The sequence below is a fragment of the Schistocerca cancellata genome, chromosome 4 (genome assembly GCF_023864275.1).
Source record: "Schistocerca cancellata isolate TAMUIC-IGC-003103 chromosome 4, iqSchCanc2.1, whole genome shotgun sequence".
NCBI classification, from domain to species: Eukaryota; Metazoa; Arthropoda; class Insecta; order Orthoptera; family Acrididae; genus Schistocerca; species Schistocerca cancellata.
In genome coordinates, this window is record NC_064629.1 from 567,364,662 (window position 1) to 567,373,269 (window position 8,608).

General features: G+C 39.7%; 1 long non-coding RNA gene across 1 annotated transcript; it reads left to right on the forward strand.

The window, feature by feature from the left end:
• The first annotated feature begins 326 nt into the window (after positions 1-326).
• Positions 327-6,727, forward strand: LOC126183703 (uncharacterized). The gene is made up of 3 exons (XR_007536793.1): positions 327-481; positions 565-645; positions 5,226-6,727. It is a non-coding gene; the product is annotated as an uncharacterized LOC126183703 (long non-coding RNA).
• Positions 6,728-8,608: the final 1,881 nt, after the last annotated feature.

Genomic DNA, 8,608 nt, shown 5'->3' on the forward strand with positions numbered 1-8,608 from the left:
ACATACGCTAGCCATCCCGACAAACATTTGTATCACAAAATATTTTATCCGGTCGAATGAAAAGAGGGTTTGATCAAGTGCTGCAGCTGGTGTGGACAATCTATTAATATTTCATCCGGTGAGCGTCTATCGTTTGTCGAATCGTCAGTTCCCGAAACACACACCGGCTGTTAACAGAAGCGCTGCCACGCCCTTGGATCAAGGTCAAGGAGAGCCTTCTCAGCCCCACCCATCGTAGCTAAACCTGCTGCCCCGCAAGGTCAACGGCTCTATATTTTCTCATCAAGCGCTCGCCTACAGTCTTCTCTGTAGGCGACTGTCTCCGATTCACCTCAGGAAACATGTGTTAGTCAGTTGCAACAGTTTTGGCATATAATAGCGTATAAAGTGATGAGCAAAAACCTGCTTAATAGCTTGTTGCTTCACATTTGGAACGCAATACAGCAGCAATTCTGTGTGGCATGGATTCGTCAAGTCTTTGGTAGGTTTCCAGAGGTGTACTGGCACCAGATATTTACACACAGGTCACGCAATTCCCGTACATAATGGGCAGGTGGTTTGTAGGTGCGGAGTTGGCGCCCGACAGCGTCCCAGGAAGGCTCCACTGGGTTCGGATCAGGAGAATTTGGTGGCCAAAACATCAACGTGAGTTGAATATAATGTTCCTCAAACCACTGTAGCACGAGTCTGGCCTCGTTATACGGACAATTATCCTGTTGGAAGATTCATATCGCCGCCAGGAAAGGCATCAAACATGAAAGTATGCAAGTGGTCTGCAATTATGTTCGTCTAGTCTACAGCTATCATGGTGCCTTCGATTACTGGTGTGTGTGTGTGTGTGTGTGTGTGTGTGTGTGTGTGTGTGTGTTGGTTAGGGGCCCTCAACGGCGAGGTTATCAGCGCCAAACCTTCGATTACTACCACAGGTCACATTAAAGGCCAGTTGAATGGTCTTCGTAGCATAACACCGCTCACCAGCCTGCAACCATGGTGCTGTGGATGTTTCGAGCAGCAGATCACCTGGCTAAGAGCGTATGTGGACAAGAGTATCACCCTGTTGTTCCAAGAAAAGCGATTCATCTGAACATGTGAGCTGTTTCCACTGATACACGCTCCGATCTCTATGATCCTGTGCCCACTGCAATCGTAATTGATGGTGTTGGGTCAAGATGGAAACATGTAGGGAGTTCATCTGCTGTGGAGCCCCATATTCAACAATGTGTGCTGAGCAGTGTACTCAAACACTCATACCTGCACCATTACTGTGTTGTCAGATCTGCCACAGACTGTCACCTACCCTGCTTTACAGAGATGGCAACCATACATCCTCCACGTGCTGTGATGAGGTGTGGACATCCAACATCTTGTCACTTACTTGCGGTTTCACCAGCCTTCAACCACTTTCTATAAATGCTAACTACAGCAGCATGCAAACAGCTGACTAGTTTTACGGTTTCACAAATGTTCATCCTCATCCTCAGGCACTGTGCCATAACAATCTGCCCTTTGTCAAAGTAGCTTAATATGTCAGCGTATTTCGCCATTTGCAGCCTGCATCGTTATTAGAATGATTTCCCATTCGCATTCATTCTGCTTATGTACTTTCCTTACCATATCATGTGTGTGCAATGCCACCACATGACAATCAATCTCGCTGTAGGCAGCGGTCACAATGTTTTGATCATCAGTATATCTCTTAAAGGCAATCATTTGCACACTTCCCAAAAAGGCTTCACTTGCAAATGATACCTCCATTAATGGATGAACGACTGTATGGTCTGTGGCGTCTGATGCACCAATAGTATTTTATAGGCTTACCACACCAAGAACAGTAACTGCATGTTGTCAACTAGTTGTTTACCAGTGTGTACAAATGACAGGAATAAGGGTGGCTCTAACAGCTCCAAGAGAGAGCCTTATTTCGTCATGGTGGAACACATCTATTTTTAATATAGTTGGCTAACAGACCCATCAACCATGCATTTGTAATGAAACTAGGATTGCACAGAGATTGTAAAATTGAAGAATGCATACACTGTCTGCTCTCTGTTAACTATGACATCAGGGAGTGTACTTTCAGCTTAGAATGTGTGGTAACCCCCCGTGAAACTGTTTTCTCAGTTGTGAACGTCTCTGCCTATTCTTCTAGCCTTCGAATTATCAGTAATAACTGAGAATGTTGCTTGTGTGTAGCTCGTACTACCTCAAGGGCCACCATTCTTATGTTCAAAGTGGTCACTCAAGTACTTCAAATAACACAGGATGAGGAAGGAAATTATGAAGACCGAAAAAGATTCTCAAAATCCCCATTCAGAGCGCTGTAGGAGCACATTAAGACCATTTGCTGATGACTGTCACGGAAACCTGTTATATGGCCTATTCCAGCATGGTAAGATGAAGTGTGACTGCTTCTTGAAAGGGTAGTATTGAATAAAATCTGCTGTTAGTTACAACAGATTGTGGTTTATTTCAATCACGACAGGTTTCAGGCTTATGACCACCTTCATGGGTGATTACACATTCACTTTCATGTTTCCAAAATCAGTGTTGGAGATCACTGTTTAACATATAGATGGAGTATACAAATTATAATTGCACATTTGTAACCAAGGTAATAATTTGAACAACAATATTCTGATTTTCACACATTAATTCCACTTTAAAATGTTGTTAACAGTAGATGAGAAATGAAACCACAACGTCCTACATCTTTTACATTTGAATACAGAATTTAGGGTCAAATATACTGGTAACGTTATCTACGGTAGAGTGGTATCTTCTGAACCCACGATGAAAGAGATTAAGACCCTGCAGCAGTTGACCAGTCATTCCAATGTCTTTCCTACGCCTCTCATGAGAAGAGCACTATGAACAGCTACTCAGACATGTCCATGAGTCACAAAATGATCCTGTTAGTAAGAAGATGAAGCAGGATTTCTGTATTTCCTCTGGTATAGCAGTAATGGATCACACTGCTGCCATGACACATTACCTGGACATAACTTCCACCTGTAAAAAGGGCTGTTACGTTTCATGCTCCTGAGTTGATGTGGCGAGCTCCATTTCACATTACTGCTGTAACTGTACACGTCTTGCCTTTTTGATATCCTCAAAATTGCTTCATAAACAACTGTCACCACTCTCGGTAGAACGATTTATACAGTTTAGTAATTGTTGCCATGATCTCTTCTTGCTCTTCATAATAATTCAGGGAAATTTCTCTTCCAGTAACGGAAAGACTGCAAAATTAACTTCATCTGAGTGAGTCTTAAAACTACATAGAGCTTCCTGCCTTCCCCTCAATGCAGACAGAAAATCACTGTTTCACTAAGAGATGGCCTTTGGAGCTAACCACAAGACTACAGGATGAACACCTCAGTGGAATGGTGGATCATATTGGCAGTATGATCTGCACCTTCCAGAAAATTTGTGATGTTCAATCACAGAAAGCTGGATCAGGGTGTATACGTGGACAAGGAAAAAAATCCCCAGATTTCCCAGTTAAAAAGACACTTTTTCCCAGTTGAAAATACACTTTTTCAGTGTTACGTGACAGTATACTCTTCCTCGGCACTGTAAAACTCATCAATTCTTTGAATGTTTATGGTTTTACATACCGTCGTAGAATTTCCCGGCACTTTAGAAAACAAAACTCTCAGGGGAAAAAACACATTTTGAAAGACCTTTGATGTGCAGCAACATGTACGCTGCATATTTCCGTATTATGAAGGTATAAATTTGAATTCCACCATACACCGCATGTCACTTTCCGCAGCATTGAAATCGAGATTGCAATGCGATTTTTGTAAGCCAGTCATAGCTCATGTCACGTGATCTCGCCAGCTGATGACAGCATAGGACACGTGTCGTAGTCAGCCAATAGCAAGATCACTCTTAAGTAGCGCGAACACACAAATAAGAAAAGTTAATGGTTTAAATTAATATACATAGCATTCACATATAATATTGGTCTCGAAGATTAATAAGTTGGAAGAAAAGCTAAGCTTCCACATATAATGTTGATCTTTTTTGCGCCTGTTACGCTTCAAGATACATCACACAAATGTGCCAGTAAAATTTTTAATAACGATGTAAATGTCTGATATTCTGGGCTCGAAATTCTTCTAAATGGTTGTCCTCAAAGAGTTGATTTTTAAATGAGAGTCAAACGCTTTTGATTTAAGAAATTCATCGTACATTATCGCACATAGTTCATGTTGCGTAAAGGGAAATTTGGTTTGAATGTAACGCTTTTCAAACCACCATTCGCAATATTTTCCTGTGACCTGTTAGAAACAGGTTCGTTTCAGCAGTTGGAAGAGAGCGCCAGATAATAGGCGTCATCGTGCTTAAGCAGCTACGACGACGCAGGAAGCGCATATGTTCGTACGTATAAAACATTAAAAGATCTTACATTATGTCATAAAAGAAACAAGATTCATATGTAAATTTTCTTGGGACTACCAGTACTGTATTATCTCATGTTTGGTTCTTTATTATGGCATAATGACATGCGTGCACTTGAAATGCAGCGAACAGTTGAAACTAGCCAATAGTGTGAACTTAAAAACTTCGTTTCAAATAAAGCAGAAAAGATTAATGAAAGCCAAATCTCTTTAGCAAACTGACAAAAATAACTTCATTGTTCTGCAAGGCAATTAATGCTTGACCATCAGGAAGGTGGAAATAAAATCTAAAACTAATAACATATTTTAGCCTTCCGTAATTATGCTAACGTATTGTAATTCATTTGATAACACCCGGCCGCAAAAATCCGTTCGTTATCATTTAACATGAGAACAATAAACGAAGAGGAAACAAAAAAATCGTTCACGTGGATAAGACCCATCTCCCCACCACAACTCAAGACAGCTCTGGGCATCAGCGCCAGATTTACTATATTTCCGAACCGGTGCAATATTAAGTAGTGGCGCCCAGCCAAACATCCGTAACCAGAAGCGAAAGAAGGTACTACTCATACGAGACTCAACCGCGCATGTGCAAGAGCCTCCCGCAACTGATCAAACGAATCTAATTTAAACAGTTGTCATGCTCATCGGAGGCAATTTGTTGTTATGATGCACTGCATGGTCTTCCTAAAGCCTTTGACACACTTTGCTGTTGGCAGACGCTTGTATGAGCACCGTGTTTTGTTGTTGTATACGGCGCATTTCCTTTGCAACTTATTTCTTTGCAACTTTTAATTTCTTTTTTTTTTTTTTCAGACGCATAGTCTGACAGCTTTAGACCTGAGCTGTCACAGTGTGCCAAATTTCATGCTTATAGCAAGTGCAGGCCGTGCGCAGGGCAAGGCCCGGCCTGTCACTCAGTTTTGCTCAGTCCATCTTGGAAATACCCTGTACAGTGCGACATTTCCTTCAGCATTGCAGTGTGGCATTTTGCAGTTGGCACAACTCTCCGAGTCTGGCAGAATCGTGGTGTCTGCGCTGTTTACCTTTTGCTATTTGCTCGTGGTGTGAAGGACATTCACAGGTCCAGTGGCTGTTCACACAAAAAGAGGCAGTACGATCCATTAAAATAAATGAGAATGACACAAGAGAGGGATGAAAATTCTCAATTTGCATAACCGAAGGGTACTGCTTATTTGCTATGAAACGACATTATGGTTCCATGTAGAAAGAATTTAAACTTTTAGGTGACAATGAAAGAGCAAAAAATTACAACGATCAACAGACAGGATTCATTGTTCCATACATCAAGAAGTACTTTGTCCTAAATCAGCAGGCAAGCAGCAACTGAAAAAACTAGTGGTACAAATGGCAAAATTTTTGAAGTCACAACCATTATTCCATTTTCAAATGCAACAGTTTCCAGTGGAAATGAACAAAGAATATGGATGATGATGATGTTTGGTTTGTGGGGCGCTCAACTGCGCAGTTATCAGTGCCCGTACATTTTCCCAACCTTTGCTCGGCCCAATCTCGCCACTTTCATGAATGATGATGAAATGATGAGGACAACACAAACACCCAGTCATCTCGAGGCGGGTGAAAATCCCTGACCCCGCAAGGAATCGAACCCGGGACCCTGTGCTGAGGGAAGAATATGGAGACTTCATATATTACTGCAAAGTGAGTTGGTTAAGCCAAGGGGATTGCTTAGAACAATTTTTCAATTTAAATCTTGCTGTTTTTGAATTTATGAAGGGAAAAGGAGTGTAGGGACAAACATTAGAACATCAGGATTGGATTGCAGACTTCCAATTTTAAGTGGACTTGACTGCACACTGCCCGCAGTAAGACATTGCAAGGTAATCTCTTTCTGATTTGATGGGAATGCCTTTAAAAAAAAAATCCCATTGTAAAAGGGACACATTTTGGCAAAGACAATCCAGTTCCCTAAGCTCACTGCCATTAAGAAAGTGCGAGGTTTCTAGAATTCACTGTGGTCTTGCAAGAATTATGATACTTTTATAAAGGCTTCGAGGACATTGTCAATCTTCATCTATTTTCAAGCTCTTTTCGAGACTGTTTGCTATTTCAGTTGAAAGCGTCCCTGTGCATTTGCAAATGTAACTGACTGACATGCAAAATAATTCTACTTTTAATTAGAAATCTTTTTACATTAAAATTGTCCAGGACATCTACATTGCTTTCTCAGGCAGATCTTTCTAGTTTCCATAATGAGGCTGCAAAAGACCTACAATATTTCAACTGACATATTTGTGTGAAAGATTGTTTTCAATTATGAAACTAAATAGGTCATGATTGGGTGGCAATTTGAGTGTGAAACTCTGTAAAATTGTCTGCGTATGTCCATATGCCAACAGTTTGCACCAGATAAAAATTATGTCTTCAGTGTGCCAAAAATAAATTATTAATTAACAAATAAAAATTGAAAACTTGTTTTGTTTGTGATCTATGTTGTTGAGAAGTGTGAAATATAAAACCAAGACACATGCAGTGTGACTGCACTTCGGAGCATGGCCCGCGAGCTGAAATCTTGGCCACATCTGCTTTACACTTTTGTTACTCTTTTATCTCTTGCTTTGATTACAGATTTGAGAAGATATGTTACCACAAGATTTCTCATCTGCCTGCTGAGAAAATTTATCATTCTAATTGACATTATTATCTATGCTTCCTTGTTGGTTTAGTCTCAAACGCAGCCTTGAAGCTGTATGTGAAGGCACAGTTGGTTGTGTTTTCATTAACTATCATTGTCTGAGTACCAACAACTGTCTTTGAAGTAGATTGGATCATTTCTGAGGCAAATAACATCACTGAAGTAGGCAACTGACAACTAATTATTTACAAAAAATACACTGTAGAGCTCTAGAATCCCAAGACACTTCAATACATTATTATTAAAATGAAATACATAGTATTAATGTTCCATAATAATATTTACTTAATATTTTGTTGTGAATTAACTTCCATGTTTTTATGCCATCATCAGGCAACTTAAGATTGAACTCACAGTCCACTTAGCTTCTAGCTGTTCAATGACTTATTTCCAGAGGTATGCGACTTTTTAAGATACTTCATCTACACAATAGCAAAACAAGAATGATGTGCTGCATCTTTAGACTCTGAAGATGGGAGTATAAATTGCTAAACCCAATGTTTGACTGATCTTAGCATATTGTACTTCACACATTATACAGATTTAAAGTCTAGACTATCACAGTAATATTGAAATATACAGAAAGAAGATATGTATCAAGAACTCTTATATTACACTGTGCTCAAAAATAAAAGTGTGTGAGTATAAAGGGCAAAATAGTACACAAAGTGGGTACTGGCATACATTATTATGGTATATGGACAAAAATACGGTTTGGTGACTGTGACATGCAGGAGTGAGAGCAGAGGGGAGGAATGAGGCAATGGAACTGTGTTTCATTATTAATGATTAAGTCATAAGTTTGGGACTACTGTTTTCAGATAGCTAGAATTTCTAGTAATGCTGGTTTTCTGACTTTATTTGAAAATGTTACTGGAGAACACCACATTCAATATAATAAGAATGGCATTCATTCACAGCATGCTCAGCAAAGGTGTGATCTCTTTTTTTCCCTCCTGCTCCTTTCACATTCATTCTGTCTCGTAGTCATAGCCATACCTGTTTAGCAAAACTACAATTTGCCACACAAACTGTAGGAAATCCTATAACTTCCATTCTGTTCTAAAAGTGGGAAATCATCTTTATTGTTAAATAGAGTGTGGGTAACTACATTGCTAGTGCAGAAAGCTGGTGTATGTTTCCTAGATTTTAATTTGCTGGTAAGTACCTGTGAAGTTCTAATCACATATAACATGGGAGGCAATTTTTTGTTAGTACGATTTAGTGCCTTTTGAGAAGGTTACACAAATTCTGTCATCCTTCGTCTACTCTTTCTCTTATGCATATTATCAATCATGGTAGGACTGTAATCATTACTGAATGCCAATTCTTTAATTATTTTTAATTCATTTTGAAAATCTCATTTGGTTTGTGGTATAGACAGAAGGCAGTGTTCCATGGAGAGGAATGCTTCATGTGTGTTGTTACAGTATGCTGGGAATTGTACCCAGGTCAAATTTAAGCATTGTAATTTTGTGTTTTTCATACATATGCATAATCTTCAAATTCACTTATCTTTGGA